Below are 17,215 nucleotides of genomic sequence, written 5' to 3' on the forward strand. Positions count from 1 at the left end.
TAGACCTTACAGTGAAATGCTTACTTACAAGCCCTTAAAACAACAATGCAGTTAAGAAAAAATGTGTTAAGAAAGTATTTACTAAATAAACTGATGTAAAAAAATAACTATGCACAAAAATAACTATGCACAGATAATAAACAGAGTAGCCGCAGTGTAAAAATGTGTGTGTGTGGGGGGTCAATGCAAATAGTCCGGGTAGCCCTTTGATTAGATGTTCAGGAGTCTTATGGCTTGGGGGTAGAAGCTGTCATGTAGCCTAGCCCATAGGCCTATATGTTTTAATAAGGTTTGTATCACAACTAAAGTGGCCAAATAACTTCTTAAAATTAAGCACATTAATCCGCTTTACAAGGGGTGTAGAGCCTAACTGGCATGTATAAGCAGCGCGTGAGTTTCAAGTTTGGGGAAGAAAATGTTCACCATAAAAATGCACCTTTATAATAAAAGCATTACATGCATAATGGCATTTCCGCCAATGGAACATCCGCGCTTATAGCCTACTACCATGTGAGCATTGCTGCACTTATAAATGTGAAGAAATAGCCTAATAGTTTATCAACATTTTAAGCTAAACGTTCTGATCTGTTGCGTCAGCCACATTGCATAAAAAAGGTTTTTCGATGCTAGTGGTTGTATTAATTTGGGTTCTATCACATCCCACAACTGTCCCAGACTATGTTTGGAATATTTATTTCTCGAACAGAATAGGTCGACTTTTGTACTATGGGGGATAGTAGATTGACATAGGCTAGTGCTTTTGCTGTTCGTTAGGAAAACTAATCTTGTTGGCTGACGAAAAATTAACGTGGACAGTTCTTCCAATATCTTCAATATGCACCTCGGAATTGGATAAGGATGCGCGCAGTTGCGCAGCACTCCGGGCCGCAAAAGGCATGGATTTTTTTTTGGGGGTGCATTACGGCCAAAGGGGATGCCGCCGTGAAATTCGAGAGACTATTGGAGTGTTTACAGCGTGCACAAAAAACAAGGCAGAGCTCATGCCTTTAAAGCAACTTTTTTCAAATCATCATTAGAGTTTCATCATGCAGCCTTACAATGTATTAAAAATCAAAACATATAGCCCAACGTTTGTAGAACAACTAAAGTTACATTAATAACTCTAAATTAAGCATATAGGAGTACCTATTTCTTTGTTAACCGCTCAACACAGAATAGCCGCATGTGCGCACTCCCTCAAATCGTTTGGAGAAAATATTTATATTTTATTCAGCTATGTTAAATTGAATTCTTCATACTAACAAATAATGCCACGGAATTCTAAGCAAATCTTGTCTACTAAAGGAACTAGTGTAGCCCACAGCCATTTGACATAGCCACAACAGGACCTAACATAAGGACAACTCAGAGTATGCTATTCTTTTCTTCTGCAATAGACTACATTTTCTTCATATCATGCTTCTTTAGACCTGTCTAAAATAAATAATGGATTTATTGTGAAGGTGTAGGCTATATTACATGGATTTATTATACTTTTTAAAATGGCTTGTAGGCTATGTGTGGGGAAGCCAGGAGATGCTAAATGTGTTTATGTTAACTAACGGTCAATTACCGTGAGACCGACAGTTATTTGCTTGACAATCACCGGCTGACAACATTTCGTGACCGCCACAGCCCTGATTTGAACCCTGATAGTTCGTTGGTGATGTGGACACCAAGAAACTTGAAGCTCTCAACCTGCTTGAAGCTCTCAATCCCCAAGCCTCTCTGGTGTTATACAGTAAGAGTTGTGCTGCTCCAAGCCTCTCTGGTGTTATACAGTAAGAGTTGTGCTGCTCCAAGCCTCTCTGGTGTTATACAGTAAGAGTTGTGCTGCTCCAAGCCTCTCTGGTGTTATACAGTAAGAGTTGTGCTGCTCCAAGCCTCTCTGGTGTTATACAGTAAGAGTTGTGCTGCTCCAAGCCTCTCTGGTGTTATACAGTAAGAGTTGTGCTGCTCCAAGCCTCTCTGGTGTTATACAGTAAGAGTTGTGCTGCTCCAAGCCTGAGAGGTAGATAAGATTAGTGTGACTAATACGATTCATGTGTCCCTCTTTCCCCCACTCCACACTCCACACTCTGAATCTGAGCAAGCAACTCTGACTGACTGGCCGTAGATCTGAAGCACAGTGCCATTTGTTGTTCCGATTACTCAATCCGCACATACTTCCTTCGTGATGTCACACATTCCTGAGGCTATGGACATAAAATGAGCCCAGTCAGGTGCAACTTGTTGTACAATCTGACCTTTGATGAACTGTTCCACCTAAAAAAAAATAGACATTCACTAGCCTGGAATCCAAAATGAATTGCTCCATTTCACTTTTGACATCCCAGGCTAGACATTCCCACAACTGGTCCAGAGAAGTTGTAGTAGTAGTCAGTACAAGTATTTGAGCTTCTCAATGCACAATGCAACCCAAAACCCTGTGCCACCCCAGTGATAATCTTACATTTCCATCTGTTATGCCAATGGGCTAAACTGTGCTCGAGAAGGGGCAGTTGTGATTTGCCCTGCCTGAGGCCATTGCTGACTTGCTGTGCCTCAAAGTTAGGCCATGTTTCATGTACAGTCTTTGGATAAATCCTGCCATCCAACTTTACCCAGGCTAGTTAATGTTAGTCATCAACACACAAACAAAGTTTCATTGCTCTCAAAACTTTCCCATTTTCTGTACACCAAACCATCCTTTTCAAAAACATTGGTTTTGAGTAGCCTAGTTACTGGGGACTTGAGAAAAGGGTCCCCACAAGACAACCACAGCGAGCCAAACTGCTTTGAGTATTTCTACCCTGGCTCCACTGAGTCAGCCAACGCCCAGAGAGAGGCCTCTGAGACTGGTCTAAAAACTCCTCAGAAAGGGGTACCAATTCTGTGGCCTTGTGGTTAGTGTCCGCCCTGAGATGGGAAGGCTGGGGGTTCAATCCCGGTCGAGGATTGTGGGTTTGATTTTCACTGGGGCCACCCATACTAAAAATGTATGCACGCATGACTAAATTGCTTTGGATAAAATGGGACCGATGCCTCTCTGATTAGGGTAAGGCCCAGTCCAGGGGGCGATGCCTCTCTGATTAGGGTAAGGCCCAGTCCAGGGGGCGATGCCTCTCTGATTAGGGTAAGGCCCAGTCCAGGGGCGATGCCTCTCTGATTAGGGTAAGGCCCAGTCCAGGGGGCGATGCCTCTCTGATTAGGTAAGGCCCAGTCCAGGGGCGATGCCTCTCTGATTAGGGTAAGGCCCAGTCCAGGGGGCGATGCCTCTCTGATTAGGGTAAGGCCCAGTCCAGGGGCGATGCCTCTCTGATTAGGGTAAGGCCCAGTCCAGGGGCGATGCCTCTCTGATTAGGGTAAGGCCCAGTCCAGGGGGCGATGCCTCTCTGATTAAGGTAAGGCCCAGTCCAGGGGGCGATGCCTCTGATTAGGGTAAGGCCCAGTCCAGGGGGCGATGCCTCTCTGATTAGGGTAAGGCCCAGTCCAGGGGGCGATGCCTCTCTGATTCGGGTAAGGCCCAGTCCAGGGGGCGATGCCTCTCTGATTAGGGTAAGGCCCAGTCCAGGGGGCGATGCCTCTCTGATTCGGGTAAGGCCCAGTCCAGGGGGGTGTACTGGAACATCAAGCTGCCTCATGCTACAGAAACAGGCTCAGACAAGCCTTACTGAAGGGTGTCCTAAAGCAGAACCCTCATTAACAGTGTCACCAACAACGTCCACTGCCTGCTCTCTTCATAGGGGTGACTGTGGGACAGGCTAGTCCAGCCTTGAGGTGGCTCCTGTGCTGACAAAAAGATTATCAGGATTTGTCTTTGTGGCGACAATGCCTAGGTCTATACCTTTGCTGGCCTATTTTGAGGACATCCATGTCCTATTGTGTAACCAAAAGAATAACAGGTCTGCTAAACGTTTCGTATGTGAAGCACATAATTATGAGACAAGACAGAGTTTGGATTTATTCTCATCCAGCAGAGCAGCGTGATGATAAAACCCTCAGAATTCATTGCCACTGAACGCCAAGATGGTTCACACATCACACGCTAGAGAATAACAAGCCAGAGAGAGGATCCAAATAAACAAGAATAAACACGGTGTCTCATGGGTAATTTAAATGCAAACCCAATAACCCACTGCTGTAAACAAACAGATGGTTTTATGAATCACAATTCGGTAGGCCTAGGCTAGGCCTGCATCCCAAATGGCACCCTATTTCGTAGTGCACTATATAGGAAACTGATCCCAAATGGCACCCTATTTCGTAGTGCACTATATAGGAAACTGGGTGCCATTTGAGACACAGATTAAATCTGTTCTCAATCAACATCTGTCTGCACAGTCTGCAATGGGCTATTTTAGCAGTATCTCTCCAGCCACTCCCAGTTTGTGTCCCAAATGGCACCCCTTACCCTTTATAACGCACTATTTTTGACCAGAACCCTATGGTCTTCAAAGGAAATAGGGTGCCATTTGGGATGTCCATAAGTCTCCAGTCACTCCCAGTAGATGCTGTTATCTTTTGATCATTACCTTAAGCACACAGACAGACCGTGAGACCGTGTGATGAACTACCTCCAGTGGGATTAATCCTCCCCTAATAGGAATACCTCAGCCAGAACAGCCATATCACCCTCCCTGGATTACCACAACCACACACTCTATTACCTGAGCCCCTGTCATGGCTAATAATCCCACCAAACATCCATACTTTACAGAATGATAAATCACAGCTGAGCTGCGCAGAGCCACTGGCCAGGCCCGGCCAGCATACTAATTCTATAGTATTGGACACTGAATAGGGGCCAGATATGACGACTGTGGATGCGTCCTATGTCTACTAAATGATGTAAACATAAAATGTCCTAAATGGCAACCTATTCCCTATTTCAGTCTGCTACTTTTGACCGTATGGGCCCTGGTCAAAAGCAGTGCACTATATAGGATATGGGTGCCATTTGGGATAGAGCCTTGGGTCTGCTTGATTTCCAAGCTACATCTCCAGACAAGACAGTTTCGGCAGGCGAGAATGACGGGAAGATGCAGCCATTCTATTTCTCTCTCTCTCTATCCAGATTAATCCTTATTTTGAGGAGACATGGAGCGTGGCCAAGACAACACGGCAGCCTCTTCTAGCGACCTTGCTTCCCAGGGGCTTTTCAGGTGTCTCTGGCACATGAAGAGGGCAACACTGATAGGATTTGTGCCTCCTTGCCTGCGGTAGTTACAGATTGACTATGGTATTGGGTATTGCTTTGCAAGGTGTTCGGCTGGGTTCTGTGTGGATCAGTTGGTAGAGCATGGCGCTTGAAACGCCAAGGATTGTGGGTTTGATTTCCACTGGGGCCACCCATACTGAAAATGTATGCACGCATGACTAAAAGTGTCAGCTAAAAATTGCATATTATATTATCTGAGAACTAGCTCCAACACATATGCCTTGGCCTATCGTACAGAGTCCATGCACTGCTATCAACTGACAACCTGACAGTCTGGCTAGCACAGTGTGGACTGGACAGAAAACCAGTTTACTACTTGTTGATTAGTCCTACACTACCAGTCAAAGGTTTGGACACACCTACTCATTCAAGGTTTTTTTTTTTTTTTTTTACTATTTTCTACATTGTAGAATAATAGTGAAGACATCGAAACTATGAAATAACACATATGGAATCATTTAGTAACCAAAAAAGTGAAACAAATGAAAATATATTTTATATTTGAGATTCTTCAAATAGCCACCCTTTGCCTTGATGACAGCTTTGCACACTTGGCATTCTCTCAACCAGCTTCATGAGGTAGTCACCCGGAATGCATTTCAATTAACAGGTGTGCCTTCTTAAAAGTTAATTTGTGGAATTTCTTTCCTTCTTAATGCGTTTGAGCCAATCAGTTGTGTTGTGACAAGGTAGGGGTGGTATACAGAAGACAGCCCTATTTGGTAAAAGACCAAGTCCATATTATGGCAAGAACAGCTCAAATAAGCAAAGAGAAATGACAGTCCATCATTACTTTAAGACATGAAGGTCAGTCAATACGGAACATTTCAAGAACTTTGAAAGTTTCTTCAAGTGCAGTCGCAAAAACTCCCGAGTGGCGCAGTGGTCTAAGGCGCTGCATCACAGTGCTAGCTGTGCCACTAGAGATCCTTGTTCGAATCCAGGCTCTGTCGTAGCCGGCCGTGACTGGGAGTCCCATGGGGCGGCACACAATTGGCCCGGCGTCGTCCAGGGTAGGGGAGGGAATGGCCGGCAGGGATGTAGCTCAGTTGGTAGAGCATGGCGTTTGCAACGCCAGGGTTGTGGGTTCGATTCCCAGTATGAAAAATAAAAAAATAATGTATGCACTCACTAACTGTAAGTCGCTCTGGATAAGAGCGTCTGCTAAATGACTAAAATGTAAAAATGTAAAAACCATCATCAAGCGCTATGATGAAACTGGCTCTCATGAGGACCACCACAGGAATGGAAGACCCAGAGTTACCTCTGCTGCAGAGGATAAGTTCATTAGAGTTACCAACCTCAGAAATTGTAGCCCAAATAAATGCTTCAGAGTTCAAGTAACAGACACATCTCACCATCAACTGTTCAGAGGAGACTGTGTGAATCAGGCCTTCATGGTCGAATTGCTGCAAAGAAGAGACTTGCTTGGGCCAAGAAACACGAGCAATGGCATTAGACCGGCGGACATTTGTCCTTTGGTCTGGACTCCAAATTGGAGATTTGTGGTTCCAACCACCTTGTCTTTGTGAGACGCGGTGTGGGTGAATGGATAATCTCTGCATGTGTATTTCCCACCGTAAAACATGGAGGTGGTGGTGTTATTGTGTGCTTTGCTGGTGACACTGTCTGTGATTTATTTAGAATTCAAGGCACACTTAACCAGCATGGCTACCACAGCATTCTGCAGCGATATGCCATCCCATCTGGTTTGGGCTTAGTTAGTGGGACTATCATTTGTTTTTCAACAGGACAATGACCCAACACACCTCCAGGCTGTGTAAGGGCTATTTTACCAAGAAGGAGAGTGATGGAGTGCTGCATCAGATGACCTGGCCTCCACAATCCCCCGACCTCAACCAAATTGAGATGGTTTGGGATGAGTCGGACCGCAGAGTGAAGGGAAAGGAGCCAACAAGGGCTCAGCATATGTGGGAACTCCTTCAAGACTGTTGGAAAAGCATTCCAGGTGAAGCTGGTTGAGAGAATGCCAAGAGTGTGCAAAGCTGTCATCAAGGCGAAGGGTGGCTATTTGAAGAATCTAAAATATAAAAATATATTTTGATTTGTTTAATACTTTTTTGGTTACTACATGATTCCATATGTGTTATTTCATAGTTTTGATGTCTTCACTATTATACTACAATATTCTTCCATAGCAAAGTGACTTTTTCGTAGATGGTTTGGAGAATTTATGCAGCAGATTAGGATAATTAACGTAGCAGGTTAGGAGACTGAGGTTAAGGTTAGGAAAAGGGTTAGGGTTAGCGAAAATGCTTTCCTAACCTGCTACGAAAATCACTTATTATCAAAGTGGCTTGAAAAGAGTGTGTCCCTAGAAACATTAGCAGCATCCCTTAAAGGGATAGTGCGACATTTGGGCAATTAAGCCCATTTTTCTACATACCCAGTCAGATTTATTTATGGATTTATATGTATGTCTCTGCGTGCAGCTTGATGGAAGTTTAAGGTAGTTTCTGGAGCCATTGCTAACTACCCTTGGAAGTCTACAGGAACAACTAGCGTGCTAATTGCCAAAATGTCACACTATCCCTTTAACACACCTGGCTTTGATCTGCATCTGTCTGCCAACAGAGCTGAGGCACAGCATTGACTTTTAAATGCCACTTGTTTTCTGTGACAATAAGGGGATGGTATTTACAATGAGGTGCTTTAGGGCAGGCCCCATGTTCCTCCAGGAACAAAGAGGATTAGGTAAGTATAATGAGGAGTGTGGTGGGACTGGGAGGGAGGTTTCAATGATACTGAATACAAACAAGGGTCACTAAGAGAATAGCTAGAGGACATCTTATACAGCACACTGCTTTTGACCAGGACACATGGCACCCTATTCCCTATGTAGTGCACTACTTTTGACCAGGATACATGGCACCCTATTCCCTATGTAGTGCACTGCTTTTGACCATTACACATGGCACCCTATTCCCTATGTAGTGCACTACTTTTGACCAGGGCCCGTGGCACCCTATTCCCTATGTAGTGCACTACTTTTGACCAGGACACATGGCACCCTATTCCCTATGTAATGCACTACTTTTGACCAGGACCCTGTCTCTTCATCTAATAATCAATGCCATACACCATGGCAATGACTGTTGCACTGAAGGTGTCTGCGTTAGGGGTGTGAACGTTTATACGAAATTGGGATCCTTAAATGCCTACACGAAACCTTCTCTGGTGATATGAACTGACATTTTATTTGTCTGTAAAGGAATGCTGCTTCTGAAACGGGACTCAAATCCATCACTAGGCAACCAGAACCGTCAATCAAATAATCTCGAGCTGCTGAGCACAGACCACTCGCTCTTAAAAAAGTACTTTAAAGTTGGTTAAATAGATTTTTTGAAGAAATAAAACATCTAGCTACCATACCATAAAAAACGGCATAAACAACAACAACAGGGCAGCACATCAATCAGCGACGTTTAGTTGTCAGGGGAAAAAAATACAGAACATTTTACGCAGGAGCAGAATTCTACTGACTGAAAAGGTACAGACCTGATGCGGTACTTCTATACTTTTTTATTGTCTGAAATGTTATCAATTGTCGCTATCCACGTTAATGTAGCTGTGTTCTATGTATGTAAAGGGTTGTGGTAGATATAACTTCATCGCCCGGCCCTAGTGTCATACGCAATATGACCATTATTCTGCATTGTAAACTGACGTGGAATTATATGATATTTTCTAATCGTTTTAACGGAAAACCGAGAAAACAAAATGACAGTTTAAACGTTAAGCAATATTCTCCATTTGTCACATCCCTAGTCTGCATTCACCATGGCACTAACTGCTGCACTGCTGGTGCCTTTATTTTATGGCATTTTATAGATGCTGCATTCCGTTATTTACAGAGTGGAAAGACAGACACCAAGATAAGGGGCCTGTTTCCTAGACACAGGTGAAAGTGCTTCTTAAATCATTCAGGACTAGGCTTAATCTGTGTCTGAGAAATAAGGCCAAGGAGATGTAGTCTAGAACAACTAACATTGGGATTATTTAGGAAACGTTCTTCCAAGGGGAAGAGAAGACAGCTCCTGGAGCCTCTTATCAATAATGTGTCAACCATGCATGAGACTTATCAATATGAACGTTTGCTTGAGAGTGTGGGTGAATGTAGCACAGTTCCAAGTGGTGGAATAAGGGAAATGCTTGTCAGGCGTAGCCTAGTGAATGGGGGAAAATATACAAAGACTATCAGTGGTGGAAAAAGTACCCAATTGTCATACTTGAGTAAAAGTAAATATACCTTAACAGAAAATGACTCAAATAAAAGTGAGTCACCCAGTAAAATACTACTTGTGTAAAAATCTAAAAGTATTTGGTTTTAAATATACTTAAGTATCAAAAGTAAATGTAATTCCTAAAATATACTTAAGTATCAAAAGTTAAAGAATAAATCATTTACAATTGCTTATATTAAGCAAACGGCACCATATTGTTTTTATAGCCAGGGGCACACTCCAACACACAGACATTATTCAAATCAAATTGTATTTGTCACATGCGCCGAATACAACAGGTGTAGACCTTACCGTGAAATGCTTACTTACAAGCCCTTAACCAACAATGCAGTTCAAGAAAGAGTTAAGAAAATATTTACTAAATAAACTAAGGTAAAACATATTTAAAAAGTAACACAATAAAATAACAATAACAAGGCTATATACATGGGGTACCGGTCCCGAGTCAATGTGCGGGGGTACAGGTTAGTCAAGGTAATTTGTACATGTAGGTAGGGGTAAAGTGACTATGCATAGATAATAAAACAGAGAGTAGCAGCAGTGTAAAAACAAATGGAGGGGGGTGGTGTCAATGCAAATAGTCCAGGTGGCCATTTGATTAATTGTTCAGCAGTCTTATGGCTTGGGGGTAGAAGCTGTTAAGGAGAGAGAACAGTCTATGACTTGGGTGACTGGAGTCTTTCACAATTTTTTGGGCCTTCTTCTGACACCGCCTAGTATATAGGACCTGAATGGCAGGAAGCTTGGCCCCAGCGAAGTACTGGGCCGTACGCACTACCCTCTGTAGTGCCTTACGGTCAGATGCCGAGCAATTGCCATACCAGGCAGTGATGCAACTGGTCAGGATGGTCTCGATGGTGCAGCTGTAGAACTTTTTGAGGATCTGCGGACCAATGCCAAATCTTTTCAGTCTCCTGATGGAGAAAAGTTGTTGTCATGCCCTCTTCACAACGGTCTTGGTGTGTTTGGATCATGATAGTTTGTTGGTGATGTGGACACCAAGGAACTTGAAACTCTCGACCCGCTCCACTACAGCCCCGTCGATGTTAATGGGGGCCTGTTCGGCATTTTCCTGTAATCAGCTCATTTGTCTTGATCACGTTGAGGGAGAGGTTGTTGTCCTGGCAACACATTGCCAGGTCTCTGACCTCCTCCCTATAGGCTGTCTCATCGTTGTTGGTGATCAGGCCTACCACTGTTGTGTCGTCAGCAAACTTAATGATGGTGTTGGAGTCATGTTTGGCCACGCAGTCGTGGGTGAACACGGAGTACAGGAGGGGACTAAGCACGCACCCCTGAGGTGCCCCAGTGTTGAGGATCAGCGTGGAAGATGTGTTGTTTCCTACCCTTAACACCTGGGGGAGCCCGTCAGGAAGTCCAGGATCCAGAGGGAGGTGTTTAGTCCCATGGTCCTTAGCTTAGTGATGAGCTTTGTGGGCACTATGGTGTTGAACGCTGAGCTGTAGTCAATGAACAGCATTTTCACATTGGTGTTCCTTTTGTCCAGGTGGGAAGGGGCAGTATGGAGTGCGATTGAGATTGCGTAATTCACAAACAAAGCATGTGTGTTTAGTGAGTCCAACAGATCAGAGGCAGTAGGGATGTTCTCTTGATAAGTGCATGAATTGGACCCTTTTCCTGTCCTGCTAAGCATTGAAAATGTAACTGGTACTTTTGGGTTTCAGGGAAAATGTATGGAGCAAAAAAGTACATTATTTTCTTTAGGAATGTAGTGAAGTAAAAGTTGTCAAAAATATAAATAGTAAAGTACAGATACCCCCAAAAAATGACTTAAGTAGTACTTTAAAGTATTTTTACTAAAGTACTTTACACCACTGCTGAGTATACAAAACATTAATAACACCTGCTCTTTCCATGACAGAGACTGACCAGGTGAATCCAGGTGAAAGCTATGATCCCTTATTGATGTCACTTGTTAAATCCACTTCAATCAGTGTAGATGAAGGGGAGGAGACAGGTTAAAGAAGGATTTTTAAGCATTAAGACAATTGAGACGTGGATTGTGTATCTGTGCCATTCAGAGGGTGAATGGGCAAGACAAAAAATGTAATGTGCCTTTGAACGGGTTATGGTAGTAGGTGCCAGGTGCACCGGTTTGTGTCAAGAACTGCAATGCTGCTGGGTTTTTCACACTCAACAGTTTCCCCATGTGTATCAAGAATGGTCCACCACCCAAAGGACATCCAGTCAACTTGACACAACTGTGGGAAGCATTGGAGTCAACATGGGCCAGCATCCCTGTGGAACGCTAACGACACCTTGTAGAGTCCATGGCCCAACCAATTGAGGCTGTTCTGAGGGGAAAAGAGGGGGGTGCAACTCAATATGTGTTCCTAATGTTTGGTATATTCAGAGTACGTTGAAAATTTGTGAAATTGTAAGAGTAATCATTAAATCATTATTTCCATTGTGAATTCATGCAACATATCTTGACAGGCAATATCAAATAACTTTACCACATCAGTGAAATTATTAAATTAATAATCAATTTAAAGTACAGTAATTTGTTAAATTAGAGGCACGTGTGGAAGTGAGACCATTGTCAACACACTATAAAAGACTGAGATAATGGGAAATTGAATGAAAGATGGCTGATCTTGCCCTGTTGGAAGATTTGGCACAAGCTGCATTTCGCAGAGAGCTCGTTTTTAGAGACAGGTGGGACATTTTTGCAGAAACTACAGATTGGCTCATCAGATATCATTTCCCAAAACCAAACTTCTAGGATTTTTTGCGAGGATTTGAGACCTACTTTAGAAAGGTAAGTGCATGCCATTCCGGTGCACATCCAAGCGCTATCCACCTTCAGGTTTTTGGCAACGGGCACTTTTCAGAGGGAGCTTGCCGATTGGCATCTCACAGCCCTTGGTGAGCCGATGTTTTGGATGCAATCATCAGCACAGTTGCATACAATTACCATACACCATCGCACAACAGGTTGATGTCAAGAGGGGTTTCTTTGCCACCAATGGGTTTCCAAATACGACTAAACTCTTTGGTCCTTTAAAAAACATACTTTAAATGTAAAATATTGTGTGCTATAGCTGGAAAGAAACATGTGATTCTGGGTGTCAACATAAGGCTGCTTGTCTCCAACATTAGGACTGTTTCCTCATTACATTTAGTCTGCTTCATGTTTTGTTTTCTTGCCACGATACCTCTGGGTATCGCAATACTGATATGGTGACGACCTTACATTTGAAGTATATTTGCCATTGCTAAAGCAACTTGAATTGTCCTAATGGTCCTCTCTTTGTAGCTATGTTTTTATGTTTACTGGTCAAGCCACAACTGAGCGAGACAAATAAAACCTTTCGGTTGTACTCAATCTCTGACACTAACACCTCTATTTCATGGTACAGCGTTGTATATTCCCCCAGGCTTTAAAGGTATGATTTTAACCATATATGGTTAATTAGGGGCATTTCGAAATGCAAATAGCCAAGGTCGTGCACGAACACAGCCTGAGAACAATTGGTATTTATCAATGGGGATCTCCTACAGGTGTGCGTATGACGATCGTAGAATTTTTCTATCTGTACGAACATTCTAAATTCCATTCTTAAGTATCATTTTAGAAAATGTGATGGTATTGCCATGCTGTGAGCCTAACTCATCTCGTCCCCAGACAGCTCTCTAGCAATTGAGCCTGTGGATGTCTGAGGTGATGCTGCAACATCCAATGGATGCAAAATGACCTAGTCATGCTAAATAAACTAAATCCTTCTCTAGCCGGGGAAGGATGGGCTGAGTCTGGTTCCACTGAAGGTTCCTTCCTCCCTGGGTCGGACTGCTGCTGCTTGCCTTTTGTTTGTTTGATTTATTAAATATAAATCAGTATCATATGGAAGGTAGCGAGAGAAGCCCAGAAAAATTATCAAACCGTAAACCAGGGATTATCAACTAGACTCAGTCGTGGGCCAATTTATTTATTGAGCGGCTGGTCAGGGGGACGGAACATAATTACAAATAATTTGTAGACTGCAAATTGACAGGAAAAAGCCCACACAGATATAATATTTGACTAAAACAATAATTTCAAACCTTGCATACATTTGTATATGATCACATATATCTCTCTATTATGCGTGGGAATATTAAACAATAAAAATCAAGAATTGAGGGGGCAAATAAAATTACAGGCGGGCCAATTTCGGCCCGCAGGCCGACAGTTTGAGAACCCTGTCGTAAACCACCCAATCTAGAGGCAGGAGAACATGCAGTGCCTTCAGAAAATATTCACACCCCTTGACTTTTTCCACATTTTGTTGTGTTACAACCTGCATTTAAAATGGATTAAATTTAGATTTTGTCGTCACTGACACAATACCCCATAATGTCAAAGTGGAATTATGTTTTTAGACATTTTTACAAATTAATCAAAAATGAAAAGCTGAAATGTCGAGTCAATAAGTATTCAACCCCCTTGTTATGGCAAGCCTAAATACGTTCAGGAGTAACAACTTGCTTAACAAGTCACATAATAAGTTGCATGGACTCACTGTGTGCAATAATAGTGTTTAACATGATTTTTGAATGACTACCTTATCGCTGTACCCCACACAGACAATTATCTGTAAGGTCCCTCAGTGAATTTAAAAACAGATTCTACCACAGACCAGGGAGGTTTTCCAATGACTCACAAAGGGCACCTATTGGTAGAAGGGTAAAAAAAAAAAAGCAGACATTGAAGATCCCTTTGAGCATGGTGAAGTTATTCATTACACTTTGGATGGTGTATAAATACACCCAGTCACTACAAAGATACAGGCGTCCTGCCTAACTCGGTTGCCGGAGAGGAAGGAAACCGCTCTGAGATTTCACCATGAGGCCAATGGTGACTTTAAAACAGTTACAGAGTTGAATGGCTGTGATAGCAGAAAACTGAGGATGGATCAACAACACTGTAGGTACTCCACAATACTAACCTAATTGACAGAGTGAAAAGAAGGATGCCTGTACAGAATAAAAAAAATCCAAAACATGCATCCTGTTTGCAACAAGGCACTAAAGTAATACTGAAAATAAAAAAAGGGGGCAAAGCAATGTTTTGGGTATGCTTGTAATCAGACTGGGGAGTTTTTCAGGACAAAAAATAAATGGAATGGAGTTAAGCACAGGCAAAATCCTAGAGGAAAACCTAGTTCAGCCTGCTTTCCACCAGACACTGGGAGATTAATTCACCTTTCAGCAGGACAATAACCTAAAACACAAGGCCAAATCTACACTGGAGTTGCTTACCAAGAAGACTGTGAATGTTCTGAGTGGCCGAGTTACAGTTTTGACTTAAATCTGCCGGAAAATGTATGGCAAGACTTTAAAATGGTTGTCTAGCAATGATCAACAACCAATCTGACAGAGCTTGAAGAATTTCGAAAATAATAAAATGGCCAAATATTGTACAATCCAGGTTTGCAAAGCTCTTAGAGACTTACCCAGAAAGACTCACAGTGGTAATCGCTGCCAAAGGTGATTCTAAAATGTATTGACTCAGAGCCAGGGGTGTGAATACTTATGTAAATTAGATGTTTCTGCATTTCATTTCCAATAATAAAAAATCTACATCAAAAAACATGTTTTCACTTTGTCATTATGGGGTATCTTGTGTAGGTAGATGGGTGAGAATTTTTTTTTGATTTAATCCATTTTGAATTCCGGCTTTAACACAACAAAATGTGGAATAAGTCAAGTGGTATGAATACTTTCTGAAGGGACTGTAACTAGATTAGATTGTGTATAACACCAAATAAACTGTTTTGTTAGCAAGCTGCAGTTGTCTTACTAGTTATGGGTACTTTATGTAGGAACATGCCAAGAAGTTGCCTGGAAACCTGATGTTGAATTGCATTTAATTCTACATCGAGCAGAAATGAGCATTTGAATCAGGAAAGTTTCCTCTCAGGACCTCTGCAAGCCAGAATGTTGAATAAAATTATATTTTAATGTACTTTACCAGTTGTCTGTGCGGTTGGTCGGTTGGAATGTGAGACAACAGATCCACAGAACAGTATAATGATATAAACTTTTCAAAGGGGTAGTGCGTTCAGTTTTCTATCACCAGAACCATGAAAACAAGCGCACGAGCTCCGCAAGTATGCAACTCCTGCACGTATTTTTATCTCGTGTGCATGCTTCATGTAATATAAATCTGAAAGCACTACAAGTGTATTGAAAAGTTGACTTAATTATGTGGATATATTGTCTCACATTCCTACCGCCAAAAGGACCAACCGCACGGACAACCGGTAATGTATGTTAAAATATAATTGTATTCAACATTATGGCTTATAGAGGTCGTGAGAGGAAACTTTCCCAATTCAAAAGCTAATTTCTGCCCGACATAGAATTCAGTGCAATTCAACGTCGGGTTTCCAGGCAAGCCAAGAAACCACTGAGCAGTTTCCTGGAATATTTATGCCTCCTCTCACCCCTAGGTTAGGTAGCTAGTTAGGTAGGTGGTGTGGGATTATTAGGGGTAACCATGTACAATATTTCTCTCATTCACATTCTAAGGGCACGAAATAAGGAACTCTACCTGGTTTGGTGTTACCTCCTAACGTTAGGTACAAGTTCTCATCTAACCAGTAACTTGCTTGTCGACAATATCCAAACACCAGAATGTCTCGTTCTGTGAACGGCGAGTCAGAACAGGTTGCTTCTCATTCCAACAAACAGTGGGTCGTTTTGCTCGCTGAAAGCAAAACTCAATTTGTGGGATGACGCACTAGCTAGTTAGTTAGCAGGTTTAACTACCTAGCAAACAAGAACAGTAAAATAAGACCTTTTTCATTCTCCTGGGAAAGACACAACCAGTCAGACTCGACATACCTTTTCTTCTGGCAGGGATAATCCTTGTTTTGTCAAAGTAAGCACTTGTGAAGAATGTATAATTCCATAAACTTTTCGTCTTGTCTTTTCGCCTCGACTTCCCTGTCGACACTACACCGTCAAGTCACAAGGCTTCTAGAAAGGTAACAGCACTAACTACACACATTTTCTCCGCCTTGTTTCCACTTTTCCCTGACGTTCCCGTATGTGCTCGCTCCCGCTTTTGCCTGTCTGCCAATTTCGATAGTTACATACCACTCAAGACAGTCCGCAACACTTTTTGAGGGAGAGAGCAGTGATGGTGTACTGGCTCCACCTTGTGGCGGAAGGGAAAAGGGCTCCAAGCACCTTAGGCGAGGAATAGTGCATTTTGACACTGTTTCTTTCAAGGTTACATACACCCCATTACAACTGAAATGTATGCTGCCCTACAAATGCAAAACGCAGTAACTACGAATTTGGTAAAACGTCTTTATCTGTTGTAATGGCCAGGTATATTATCTGATTAATGTGGTATTCAGTTTCCTGACACAAGAACAAGCCAGTTGATCAGAATATATCACGGAGTATCAGAAATTACTGTCTGTCAAGACAGAACGACTTTGAAGTCAGATTTAGCATTTTTTTTTTTAAATACGTAGTTACTGCGTTTTGCTTTTGTAGGGCAGTATGGTGGCATTCAAAAATGTTTGGTAGAAAATGGTATACACATCAAGAAGTGATTTAAAAAATCACTAAGAATTCTCAGTGGCATGAAAAATATAACAAATATGGTGTAATGCAAAATTGGCAAAGGTTTTATTCTGGTAAGGTTAATTTTTATCACTTTTGAACACCAGTCAATATCTGCCTCAATAGATCTCTTCAACATCTATTGGGTGCGGGGTAGGGTATTGCCCTC

The 17,215-nt window shown here is 42.4% G+C and overlaps 1 protein-coding gene across 7 annotated transcripts in view; it reads right to left on the minus strand.

Moving 5' to 3' along the window:
* The window catches only part of LOC121535447 (rho GTPase-activating protein 12), a 106,975-nt gene extending 90,453 nt beyond the window's left edge, over positions 1 to 16,522 (minus strand). For all 7 annotated transcript variants that reach the window (XM_041842527.2, XM_041842528.2, XM_041842523.2 and 4 more), the window contains exon 1: positions 16,315 to 16,522. The gene's annotated coding sequence lies outside the window, so the exon portion shown is untranslated. The remainder of the gene's footprint in view (positions 1 to 16,314) is intronic.
* Positions 16,523 to 17,215: the final 693 nt, after the last annotated feature.

Source organism: Coregonus clupeaformis, chromosome 21 (assembly GCF_020615455.1).
Source record: "Coregonus clupeaformis isolate EN_2021a chromosome 21, ASM2061545v1, whole genome shotgun sequence".
NCBI classification, from domain to species: domain Eukaryota; kingdom Metazoa; phylum Chordata; class Actinopteri; order Salmoniformes; family Salmonidae; genus Coregonus; species Coregonus clupeaformis.